The sequence below is a fragment of the Pinus tabuliformis genome, chromosome 8 (genome assembly GCF_031772625.1).
Source record: "Pinus tabuliformis cultivar Carrire ecotype Pingquan chromosome 8, CPIR1, whole genome shotgun sequence".
Lineage (NCBI taxonomy): Eukaryota > Viridiplantae > Streptophyta > Pinopsida > Pinales > Pinaceae > Pinus > Pinus tabuliformis.
The window spans coordinates 456,766,790-456,780,898 of NC_142294.1; positions in this window are offsets into that span (position 1 = coordinate 456,766,790).

Sequence of the window (14,109 nt, forward strand, 5' to 3'; positions counted from 1 at the left end):
GCTATGATGCCTGCCTTGAACATTTTTTGTACCTCTTGTTCCATTGCTGGGAGAAGCATAGGATTGATTCTCCTCAGTTTTTGTTTAAAGGGCTTTTGATCAGGTTTGAGAGGGATAGTGTGCTGGATTACAGAGGTGTCATAGGACTTTAGGTCCTCATAGCTCCATGCAAAAACATCCTGGAACTCTTTGAAGAGGTCAATGTATTTGGGCTTTTGATCAGGAGGTAAGGAAGCAGATAATTTAATTATCTTGGGCTTCTCACTTGTACCTATGTTGCACTCTTCAATGGCTGCATTTAAGGGCTGCATTTTTGGTTTTCTAGGGATGTCATTTGAGTCAAAGATGTCTTCTAGTGGAGTTAGGCCCGTTGGAAGAAAATTGTCTTTCAGGTCTATGATTTCAGTTTCAGCATTGGCCACCTCTTCATAGTTGATTTGTTGAATTTGCTGAATGTTTTCCTTGTTGAAAATGGTTGGACTCAGCATTAGTTTTGCAGTTCTGGGTGATATTGGGTGAGCAATCTGTTGAAACTGTATTTGTGATGGACTTGCTCCATCAAGTATTTGTGATTGACTTGCTGTCTCAAGTATTTGTGATTGACTTGCTGTCTCAAGTATTTGTGATTGACTTGCTGTCTCAAGTATTTGTGATTGACTTGCTGTCTTAGTGTCAATATTTAGTCCTGCAAATTCTTGCTGCAGAGTTAAAAAACGGTTTATTTGCTTGTCATCCTCAAATACTTGCCAATCATTAACATTGTTTGGAATGGAGGGTCTGTGTTTTACCTCAGCTGTAAAACAATGATGGGGCTCAAAGGGCAACTTGCAGGTACTTGCAAAGGTAGCTAAACTATGAGCATGTAGATTGTGGGTTCTGGGAATTTTAGTAATTTGGAATTCAGAGAAAAAGTTTAGTACCTCAGCAACAACAGACCTATAAGTCCTTAGTCTTTTGTCATTGGTGACAAAGTTTCCCTTCACTTGTTGGATAACTAAATCTGAATCACCCATGATTGAAACCCTGGCAGCTTGTAAGAACTTTACTAACTTGAGGCCTAGTAAAAGAGCCTCATATTCTGCCATGTTATTAGTGCATCTGAAATTCAATCTATAGGCTCTGCCTTCTGCATGACTATTCTCTTTATTGTGCACCCAAACTCCAGCTCCTGCCCCTAATTTGTTGACCGAGCCATCAAATTCAAGGAACCATAGAATATCCTGTTGGAAAGGAGATTTGATGATCTGTTCATGGGCTGGCAATGTGAGTAGCAGTTGTGGTTTTTTCCCTAGCTTGTCTTCTGGGACAGTCTCATCGTTTGATTGGATGTTCTTGACAACTAAGGCAGCAGCAACATTTAGTGTTTGATTGACTGTTGTTTCATGGGTGATAATACTTTCATTTGAATCTTCCTCTTGTATGAATATCTTGGTTTCAACCTCACCTTTTGAGGGAGTTGTGGTGTCATTGAAGAGAATGTATGAGTCTATGTCTGAATGGACAACATATATAGGAAAGTTTTGAGGCTTTTCTTCACTGCTGACCATGTATTTCATAAGTGTTTCTCTGTACAGTCTTTTTGGTTGCCCAAAAACAGAGATGGTGGCGTATGACATGTCTAATTGCAGGGAACCTTGGAGTTTAGCTCCCCATGATCTTGATAACAGCATCCCATACTTAGGCGGGATATCAGCAACTACCACATCCATTAGGATTGTCTTGTTTGGGTATTGAACCAGAGACACACATAAGTCTTTTATGAGACCTAAACACTTGACTTGGCTGGAGTCAAAGGAAAACAGATCCTTATATGGTCTTGTTATGTCTAAATTCAATCTCTCCATGACTGCTTTTGGCATGAGATTGTGAGAGGCACCTGAGTCAAACATTGCATTATGTAATATTTTATCATGAATATGTAAACTGACATAGAAAGGCAGTACCCCTGTGACTACTATTTTTCCATCCACTTCTGGGCCAAACAGGAGTTCTGGGGTGTCATCCAGCACATTGACATCATCTTTGTTACTAGTGAGTTGAAGGGACCTTTTGATCTGTAGTTTATAGATGTCATGCTTGGCAAGTTCTAAGAGAGGAATTGCTATCTTTAATTTGCCAATTTCTGTTTCTAGATCAAAAGGTTTTTCAGCTTGGGTCTTGGGGTTATAGGTGACAGTCCTTTCCTTGTTTATTACATCTTCTTCTTGATTTTTGTCTTGACTTTGGGACTTATCCTTTTTACTCATCTCTTGAGGAGAAAGAGTTGAATAAGGATGAGCAGGGGGAGTGACCATAGGCTGCTGTTTTAAGGACAGTGGTTCAGTGATCTCCTCAACAATCACTTCTTCTGTATGTGAAGTCATTTTGTCATTAGGTTCTATGACTATAACTCTTTCAGGCTGCTGATTATCCTTTTTCTTTTCAGGCTGGTTAACATTCACAGTTCTGCTCCTCAGCTTGTATTGTTTATGGACTTCATAAACAGCAGTGTCATAGCCTTGTTTGAAGTCAAAGGATTCACCTGATTTAGTTTGGAACAGTTTGATTTCATCATCCTCATGATCTTCTTGTGTTAAGAAAACTTGACTTTCACCATCTAGACCCATTAAATTAATCTCAGGATCTTCATTGGGCTCTGCTGATGTGGAAGTTTCTGCATAATTTTCTTGGAAAGGGGGTCTTATGTCCTGGTCAGCACTGGTCTTACCAACATTTAGGTTTTGAGTTCTCCTAAAATTTGGATTCCTAGGAGGGTTGTTTTGTGGTGCTTCCCATGATGATTTTCTTTCAACCGATTCCACTCTATCACCCAATCTTTTCATTCCATTGAGTATTGCATCCAGTTTTTGATCAAAGGCAGAGGGTTCCTCTTTGAAAGCAGTCCTCTTTTCCAACCTTGCCCTGTTTCTTTTGGCAATTAGGTTGGCTTCCACTGTGACAGCAACCCTTTGGGCCTCTTCAAGGGATTGACAGTCTCTTTCCTTCAACTGATAGGCCATATCAGGGTCAAAACCATCAGGGAATTTGTACAAGGCTAAATCAGGAGGAGGCCTTAAATTTTGTGGAATTGAGTTATATACATTGTTAAATCTCGCACAATACTCCAAAACAGTCTCTTGGGGACCTCTTTTGATAGTGTCATATTCCCCAAGTATGTGCAGCGGATCTTTCTTCTTCTCCCATCTACTAGTAAAGGCTTGATACAGTTTAGCAGGAGTTGTAATGGAGTTTGCATTCAGGGATCTAAACCAAGTTCTTACATCCCCAGTTAGGCTTTGAACAAACATCCCCATTCTGACACTGTCATCATCTATTTCATAGGTCTCAAAATGGTCTTGCATCCTCTTGGCATGCTGGGCAGCTGTCAGAGGGCCATTGGAGTCAAAATATGAAATTTTGGTTTGGTAATCTTGGGGTAGAGCTGCAGCATTAGCTGGTATCTGCAAGGGTGCATATCTGTTAGCCATATTTACAGGATTTAGAGGATTAACAGGGGCAGCTGGGATAATAGGAACAGTGGGTATCACAGGGGTAACAAGTAGGGGTGAACCTAGAGTGTTGGTTAAGGGGATATGTGCAGTGGATGAAGATGTGAGAGGGGGACTTTGAGATGTGGATGGTGAACTAGGGGAACTAGGGGTAGACCGGAAAAGGACCTTGCATGGGGTAGATATAAGGCTAGGATGATCTGAATCTGAGGTTAAATCAGCAGGCTGCTCCTACTTTTGCTGCCTCCTAATGTTTCTTGGGATGGTATTCGGATTATCAACAATGATGGGTGGGTTAGGGTCAGGATTTGCCCTAGTATGCCGTGGATTTTTCTTAGGAGCCAGTTTCTAACTGTTTTTTAGGATTTTGTAGGAAATTTTTATATCTGAAAGGACTGGATGAAGATTTTGGAATGGCTATATATTCTCAGAGCTAAGATGAAGATTCCCTAAACAAGCTCCTCCTTAAAGCTGTTAATGTGATACAAAAACAGATTAAAGGCCTCTTGACTGATTTCAGGCTTGATAGTAGCTATGGAAAATATATAGTAATTAAAAAATCTCAAGCATCCCCAGTGGAGTCGCCAATTATGTTAACACCCAGGTTGTTCCCTATGACTCCCAAGGGAATACGGCCGGGGTAACCACTAACCAATCTTTGGATTACAGTGCCTAGCCACACTGTAATCAGAGAGGGCTCTCTCTTTATGATTTATCTCTGTTTGTAATGATTTTAGGCTAGCTATAAGTTCAGGTCTGTTTTGAGTTTTTGCTAGGATGATAATTTCAATCAAGGTGCTTGTGTGTTTTTCAAAGAGTTCTAGTCCATTGGGCTAAGGAGTCAGTGGTCCTTAAGATGCTTGATGTGCTGCTGTGATACTGTAGTGATGCTGCAGAGCCAAATTAGTGTCTGAGAAATAACGTTTGTAATAGTGATGGAATGGAGTGTATCCAGTTAGTGCAAGGCAATTAAGAATCTTACAGTTTAACTGTTTGAGTAAGACAGTGAGAATATTGACCTAGGAGCATTTAAGAATTTCTAGGTGATATTCATACATATAGAATTAACAGACACATGAGCAATTAAGAATTCATGTACATATTTAACCCTGAGGACAAACATTTACAGCAGCAAAAATTGAGCACAAGGTGTAATAAAACAAATCTTGTACTATTCTTTCTTTCTTACTGCTAGCTTAGTGTGAGATAAGTATGATTTGATAAACATAAGAAAACAAGAACAGAGTTTTGAAGAAAACTTGTTATCTCGTCAGACAGCATAGGAATTCTGCATCAACACATGGAGCATCCTCCAGACATCAAATAATTTCCGGAAATCACTGAGCTCATCCAGCCCTTTGTATTAGATAATTGAAAGTGTACAATACAAGTGTTCTCATAGAGAAAATTACCAACCCCTTATGAGTTACTCAGGGGAGTTTATATACAAAATTTACATCAAAAATATCAACGAAATGAGTTAATATCTCATTTATGATATGCTAATCTCTGAAATGCAGTAGCTGAAGGAGTGAATGCAGCCGAAATTCCTTTATGCTTCAGCTGTCAAATAGTCAGAAGATATTTGGTCTTTATAGCTGTTAGAGTCGGTTGGAGATGCGCTGTTCAAAACTTGGCTAGCTGTCATTGTCTCATGTGAAGAGTCATTACTCAGCTGCTTTTAATGCTGACTTTATCATGCTGTCTGTCTTTAAAGTGACCTGGAGCTGGCAGTGGCCGAATGACTGAAGCTATCGTGGCAAAATCTGAAGCATGAATTGCCACCAATCCTCCTTAGGCATTTGATGCCTGTGTAATTTTATCAATGTTTCCTCTGCCTCTGTATGTTTGTAAAGATTGGGAGGGGTCTCAAACAGGTGGTTCACCTCATTCTCAATGAAGAACAAGACTTCAAGTTTTTCATATATGCTCTGTCCTGTAGGACGCCATGCTGGTTCAGATGTACTGCCAGATGCAATAATCTGATTTTCAATAGTGGTTGCCATTCTATTGGCCATTTGATCTAGGGAGATCAGCTTTCCTACACCACTTAGCAAGCTGGGCAGGCCTTTTGCTTGCAGCACTCCCATTTTGGCCTTATATTCCTCCACATCTGCTTGCATTTCAAAAAATTTCCTCTCTACTGTTTGTATATAGTTTCTTAGAGTTAGTGCTTTCTTGGCAGAGAGGACATCTTCTGTTCTGTTGGGAATGCCTATGGCTGCTAATTCTTCCCTTTCCTGTCTATTCAGGAAGTCTATCATCCTGTTGGCCTATTCTGTTTTGTTACCTAGTACTGTCTTGGCCTTCTGAATTTCCGCTTGTGCTTGGCCCATCAAATCCATCTGCTCATGTATTATTTTTATTGACCTCCACTGCTGTTTGATGGATTGGCCAATTTTAGCCCATAGGATTCTCTTTATGTCAGCCATAGCTATCTCTAGATTCAGCTCCTTTTCTAAGGCCTTTATCTTGTCTCTTTGGGCCTTTATTTCTCTACCCTGCTCTGCTAGAGTCATTTTGGAGTTGGTATACTTGGAGTCCAGTTCTGCCAATTTTTCCTTGGCCTTCTTTATTTCATCTGCTTGGAGCTCCATTGCTTTGACGGCCTTGGTCAGTTCTTCTACACTTGGACTAGCATCTGGGGCTGTTGTTGTTGATGTAGTTGGAGGAGCTTGGGAAGTGGAGTCTGCTTGTTTTTCCTGTAATATTCCTTCCAGCTCTTTCTCCAGTTCCCTAATCCTTTGGTCTTGCTACATTAGGAGGTCTAGCTGGTCCTCATCCCGTTTTTGCTTTTGGAGTTCTGTTGTTTGAGGGTGCTCTGTGGGCTGCAGCTTCAACCTCTTCTTCATTGCGTTCAAGTCATCATCTTTTTTCTTCAGGAGGGCCTTTACACCCGTTGGATCACTAGGATCATGTCCTAGATCGATGATGATCTCCTCCAGGGACTTTATCCTGTTGTCTTTGGCTTGGGATGACAATCTCTCAAAATCCAACTGGGTGTTGGTGTTTTTGAGGGACTCCTTCAGCTCATGGGCCAAGGTGGCCTTCTCTATTAGGGTCGTATAGACCATCTCTCCAGTTTGCCTGTGGAGTTCAATCTGGTCCATGGGATGTATATCCCTGGCTAGGACCTCCACCCTTGTCTTTATGAAATCTGCAGGTGTCTTAGGCTCCGGCCCCATTGGCTTGAAGTGGCTCAGGAGCAGTCTCTCCTCCTGAATGTCGTATACCGACAATAGCCTCTCTTGCTGGGCTGGTGTTGCATCTACGAATTGCTTGTAGACCTCGGCCCTTAGCAGCTCATTCTGAGCTTTTATCTGTTTGAAAGAAGCCTTGGTGCTTTTGGGTTTCTTGGTCAGCTAGGAAGAGGAGGACACCTCTAAGCCATGTTGTAAAGTTTGCTCCTGCTGAAAGGAGCTTGTACCTGTGTGATGACTGCCCTCCTTGTCTTTTCTCTCACTCTCCAAGACATCATATGTAATGTCTTCCACCTCTAGGGAGTCTGCTCTTTGCCTTTTGGCTTCTGGCTGGTGGGACGATCCACTGAGAGGAGTGGACTCTGCTCTTTGTCTTCTAGTTCCCCTTTCCTCATGTGCTGGGGTCTGTAAGATTGGGGCAGTTACTGGCTCTTTTTGTGGAGGTGGAATTTGCAATGTTGGAGCTGCTGGTAGCTGAGTCTGTGGAGGGACATTTTGCCCTTGTTGCTGTTCTTGTTGCTGCCCTGTTTGCTGCTCTGCTTCAGGGGCAGGCTTTTCTTTTGTTACCTCCTCTTCTGTGCCCATTATACCCTTGCCTTTATCTAACACTGGTGCTGATGTAGAAGGTGCCTGTGGTGCAGTCTTTGTAGCCGAGGTCCCTTCTCCTATTGAATAAGGCGGTCTGAAAGGTACCTGCTGCACATAGTCCAGGTCAATAGTCTTTTCAAGCTCCCTCCTACTCTTTAGCATTCTCTCTTCCTCAGTTAGATTTTCAACTAGACTGTCCATCTGCCATTCTTGCAGGTTGGCATATTTTTCAATGTGAGGGTAATGACAATGTTTAATGCCTATCAGCCTATACTTGTTTCTTCTGGCAGTGATGAAACCTTGAGGGTCATAATGGACCCACCGAAAGCTATAGGATAACTTGTATTTATCCTTGAGGATTAGGTCTGCCTCTTCCCACCCTTCTTTTTTGTTCATGATGAAGGGGCCTAACTCGTGTTTGAACTTGAGGTGGGCCTTCTTTTTGGCGCTGTGGAAATGGGTGAGGTCTGACTGAATCAACTGCCTGTAATATTCTAAGGCAAATAACCTCATAGGTACATATTTTGGGAGCCTGTATGGACAGAGCTCACAGCCATAGATCCTAATGACAGTATGGTTCTCATATAGGTACCAGTCACCTATTTTATATTTTCTAGAAAGCTGCAGGGCTTTCTTTATCTCGTTTGATCCCCTGGGAGGAGGGGACTTCATCAACAGGAAGGAGACTGGGTATACAAATTGGTCAACAAATTCACAGTAAGTATAGGGTGAGTTTGTGACCTTATGAAAGACAGAGGTCCAGAAGATAACAGATCTTCTTTCCCCTTTGTGATCCAGCCTTCTGATGTAGCATGGGAAGGCTTCAGAGTGGTAGTACATGAATAAGTGGTAAATATATGCTGAGTACCTGAAGACCCCCTGCCTGTCCACCTTGCTCAGCTGATCATGAATCTTATTGGCAATGAACTTAGCAAAGTTATATTTCCTGGCAGGGGGTTGCCGTGGGCTATATGCAAATAGCAATACCAGCATCGTTCTGTCCACATGCTCACTGTTTTTGTATCCCAGCACATAGGCAATCATGTCCAGTAAAAGCCTGCCTATGTCATTGAAATGGATACCCAGGTAGGGAGGTGGCTCTGTAGGTTGGCACTCAGGTCTCATGAAATCTCTGGTGACCTTTTGAATCTCCTCACTGGTCATCTTTTCACCAGTCTCTATCAAATAGCTCAAGGAAAGCGGGATTAGCAATTCTGTCCGATCAAAGTGTAACATTTTGTTGATAGACTCAGCATTGATGTAGAAAAGGATTCTTCCAGATGGAGTGCTAACAGTTCTGTGCTGCCCATTATAGTTTTCAGCACATAGGTGAATGATCTCAGGGAAGATATTTACAGCTGGGAGACAATAATATGGTAGGTTTGACTCCCATATCCCATGTGTGCCATGACCATCCTTATAGTCCTCTCTCAACTGACTGAAAGTTTGTAAGAAATCCCTGTTGCCCTCAAAGTCTTCAATAAGACAGTCCTTGTCAACCAATGGCAAGGCCTCCAGCTCTCTATTTGTTGGATTCAATGGAGCTACACTGAGGGATGAGGATGCAGAAGCAGCCATTGTAAAGCTTGATTTGAAATAAGGTGATGGCAATTGTTAGACCAAGTCTGAAGCGTTTTTTCTCAGTGAAAATGCAAGCTGGTCTGTGCAGTTTGCTGCAACCTCTCAGGGATGTGAACTGCCAGGGGTAAGTTGCAGAGGTAATGAGGTTTCTTTTGGTAAGAATGCAGGTGGCCTGTACTCGGCAAAAGGGAACAATGCCGAGCAGCTCGAGGACAATTTTACGGTTTCAGCCCGTGGAATGACCGCTCTAATGTTGAATTATAGTTCAGGGGTGGTGCAGGTTGCTTGGGCTTACTTTAGGTAACCAGCAGAGTTGAATTTAGGATTTTTACCAGTCTTTAATGGTGAATTTACAGAGAATTGGAATGCATGGGCAAAAGTGGGGAAAAACTGGTGAAATACCTGGAACACTAGCTTGGAAGCCTGCGGGCCGGGCTGTGGAGGTTAAATGCCGTCAAATTCTGGACTTACAGCGGTCGAAATGTTGAATTTGATGGCTGGGGACAAATTTCGCGGCAGCTGGTCGACAACGGCTACTTCTTTTGCGCGTGAAAATGACCGAAAACGACTCATTTGGTCGTTTATAACGTTAAATTTGGAAAAAGTATGCATTTGGCGCTTTTCTGCCGATGACGTCAGCATGACATCATGGCGGGGCCCAGGTACGGAGGTGACGTGGCTGCTGAGGTGTGAGCCAGGGTGGCAGGACACGGTGGCGGGTGAATAAGGTGGCAGGGGTACGTGGAGGATCACATGGCGCGGGGTGGGCGAAAGGTACTACGTCAGGATGACGCAATGATGACATAAGGGATGGCGGTATTAGAATAGTGGTAAGCGGGTTCCCCACACCGCTTTTGCTGGTGAGTGGTATTGGGGAGGGGGGCTCCGAACAACCCCGGCGATTGACACGCGTCCAGGGTACGAAGCGGGAAACCACTTTCCCCGGACGCTAAAGGTCGGCAGGTCGGGGGACGAAAGTGACCGCCCACCGTTAGATCTGGGCGGCGGAGATCGGACGGCTGGCGGGTCCTCCGACGGATCGTGCAGGTTGGGGGGGGCCCGCCGGCCCATTATAATATTCAATTTAATATTTCGGGCAGAGAACTATAGGAAAGTGGGTTTGTCATGTGTTTTGGGATTTTTTCGGGTTTTCAAGGGTTTTTTGAGGGTTTTTATAAGAAAAAGTGGTTTATAGGGGCGATTCTAGCAAGGGAAAAAGGGGTTTTTTGTGTTTTTGAGCAAAGGGACGGTGAGGGCTGAGGGAAGAGGTTACTGCTCATAACCAGGGGTTAGAGCAGCTCCAAGATAGGGTTGACCACAGTCCCAGATGGACTAAAGTCTCCCTTGACCATTTATTTGGCTATAGTGCCAAGAGGAGAATATGTACATAGTGCTGGGATTTATACACCTTAGTGTTATTTATAGTAGGGAAAGGGGGACATAGGGGATTTAGATAGTAGAGTTAGTGGTTAAGATGTATGAGAGGGTAAATGAAGGGGAAACCACTAAGTTTATTTGAAATTTACTTAGTTTAGGGAGTAGATCAAAATGAAAAGAATTTTACACAGGAAATGTGGCTTTTAAATGAACAAGAACCATCATAAAACCTTAGAAATTTCTCATCAATCTCCATGGATGAAGGGATGTTAGTAATAAGAGTGGAAGGGGAATTCGGGGAATTAGACATGCTCCCTTGCCTTGCTTTTCTTATTTAACCAGCAAGATTCAATCTGGAATGAGTACCACTTCTGCAACCCCATCTACTTACCCAGCTACTGTGCCTAGCATTTTTTATTTCTTCTTGGAGGGTGCACTTGGACTTGCAGACCCTTACTTGCCTTTTCTTTTATTTGGCTTTTTCTTTTGTTTTTTCTATCTACTTCTACCCTTATTTCTTCCAAGGTCCCAGATTAAGCTGTTGGGAGCCTTTTCTTCTCTACCTGAACTACTTGTCTGCCAAGATTAAACAGTTTGGACAGACTTCCTTCTCTAATCTACAACTGCAAATTTAAACCATGGAATGATCCAGATTAGACTGTTGGACCATCCATCAAAATTTTAAGTCCATACCAAGCTATAAGCACAGATTGGATTCTCTTGGAAATATGTGATCTTTGAATCATCAAAGCAGAGCATATTTGGACTTCTCATAGCCAATCATGAAATATGAAACCTATTGGTATAGGTAGCTAACAGAAAGGACACTGCAGTATTTGAGAACTTTCTCTACACCATGGGATTATCAGAGTATGGAATTCAGAAATCCCCTTGCACCAAATCCTTTTGCACAGCTGTATGGCCCTGACAGAGTTGCTGCATCAGTAATAGCTAACAATCAAGAAGAAATCAAGAAAATTACACTTTGGCTCAAATAATTCCACACCCTCAGATTGCCTGAAAAATTGTCAATGATCAGAACGTTGGAAGGGCTTCAAGGAAGATTTGGAGTAATTAAATTGCTAATTAATCAGAAGGCATTAATTACTATTAGTGTTATGGCCGGAAATTGGAATGATGATGTAGTTTGTTTGATAAATCTATTATTGTCAACTAAAGTATGTTCATCCATGATTTTTGAATTAGGTTGGCAACAGCAAGAAAATATCAATCATAACTACAAGCTATGGGTTCAATGTGCTATAGAACGCTCTGTCAGCATGTTCCAAATTTTCAAATGGGAATTATTAGATGGAGTGGAAATGTCAGTCCAAACAATCCCTGATTTTCAAAAAAGTAAAAAGGATTCTTTTCTTGACATAGAGATAGACCCATTTGCCTATGTTAACAGGTGGACTAAAGCTGATAATGAATACGTCTTTCCACAAAAGAATCTTTATGTCACGATAGACACGATAAAGTTTGACACAGGACAAACTTCATGGGCACCACTAAAAGGGGAATCTTCTACAGTCATGACAAAAGAAAAAGTAGCAACCACAAAAGGAAAAGAGAAGGCATCTGAAGAAAAAGAAACTGTGTTCGTAGATATGTACCAAGATGCTCAAGAACAACATGACCCCACATGGGAAAACGAATATCTACAATGGCTAAATCAATCTTGGTTAAATCAAAAGCTTCCTTCTTCCTCATCCGAAGAACGTGATCCACATAATCCCGATTCTGATTTTGATAGTGACCGAAGTCCGATGGGACCTTGGTAGTGCATTTTCTTTTTAATTATTGTACTCGAGAATATTGAGCAGACACCATCTGGACTAAGTAATGTCTGACAAGGACCCTCAATAATTCTCATATGCTTTTAGGTATTATAAGTAAGAGTGTGTTCATATGTAAATGATCATCGAGAGTGTGTGTGTGAAAGAGTATTTGTATTCATGCTTTAAGAGAGCAGAGACTAGTTCGCTCTACTCTGAAGCATAACTTGGTATGTAATATCATTATTTGAATTAATTCTGAAGCCTGTTGGGCCGCCTGTCTGAGGACAGTTCTTTTAAGATCACCTGTGGTCGAGATTGTAAAGCGAGTTGAAGGAGCGAAGGATTCGCGTGTCCTCTTATTTCTCGAGTTGGTATGAGGATTTCTAGCATACTCTTCAGAGGTTCAAGTAAGTTACTCAGTAACTTACTTGAACCTCTGAAGAGTAAGTTACTGAGTCTGAAGAGTAAGTTACCGAGTCCAAAAGATGATGGACTCAAGTGGGATTCAAGTGATTTCAAGAATTGCGGATTTTCAGATATGTAAAGAAGATACTCAAATCTCCCATCGAGAAATTCCCAATCAATATCATCTTTGGGGAATCAGTATGCAAGATTACAAAAGTGTGTGTGAAACTGTTCAACAGATTCATCAGGTACTTTTCATAATTTTAGAATTTCTTTGTTGAGTACTTTACAGTCAAAGTGATTGAAAGCACGGTCTATCTTTATGACTAGATGAGTGAGAGAATGAATAGCTCTTCTGGGAAGCATGGCACACTCGTGCATTAGGTGCCCTCGAAGCATGTAGACGAACAATGCGTAGCTCATGTATTATTCAAAGAATCCATGTCTTTCGCATGAGCCTACAATGCCGACCGCATGCCTAACCAAGGCTATGTGGCCTCCACCATCATATGTTTTATGAGACAAGTTATCCGAGAGCTTTTCCAAGATAATGAAGTCGTTTCCATAAGACATGCAATCTAGAAGAGCAACTCGGTAGTTAGTCATGATAGATATGTACATATTCAAAACAGGAGTGAGGACTCAGCCTATCATCTGGCCCTCCTTCTAGCACCAAAATGTTGATGGTGCTGGACCCGCCAACATGTAAGGGGATCTCCCCGGTAAGAAGTCCCAATTAGACTTCATACCCTTTGGTGTAGGAGTCCCAACAGTGGGTCGTATGGTAATGCCTTGACCATGGTTTCGCAAAGAGGAAACTAAGATTACTCTATTGGTAGCAAGGGTGTGATAGCTACAACGAGCCAAGGAAGGTGCATGAGAGGTTCTAACACATGGGGGTTGAGATTAGTGACCCCTTGGAAACCTGTAATATTACTCGGCTTGGAAGGGAACACATGAGTGAAGATGCATCACAAGCTAGAAAGAAAGTTAGCAAGCCATCCAAAGAGATGGTTAAACCAACAACATATTTTAGAAAGATTCATACATACTTATATAGAATAGTCCATACATGCATTGGTAAGCAAACAATACATATATCATTTAGAGTAAACTAGATAGCATAGAATACAATACAACATATGCATGAAACATGTCGGCTCTATTATCTTAAGAATTGTAAGTTCCAATCATATAATACATCCATGTCAAACCAATAGTTTTAATAGTGGAACGTTACAGCCATAACTGCCTACTCCTCTAAGAGATGTACTAGCTCTACGCAGTGGATAAGCCAAGGCTTGTTACAATACTATCCAAGCTTTCTATAAGATACTCCTGTCGAAGCTTGGTAGACCAAAAACCTATACAATGAGTTATGAGGGACTATTTATAGCAAAGGGTGGGGTGACCCTTGACATTCCCCTTTTTTGACAATTCATCTACCTTCATGACTCTTCATCTACTCTATGACCGTTACATCCAACTATTGACACTTGAATTACACTTGACAAGACGTTACATTACAATGCACATGTGCCCATATGAGACAAAATGTCTTGAGCAAGCGATGCAAGACATCACTGACACTCTGCCCATTGTGGTGAGACCAACTCTTTGATATACTTTTGATGATGAGGGTGGTGAGCTGAAGCCAAGCTTGGTCATTCGTGATAGTGTGCATGCACC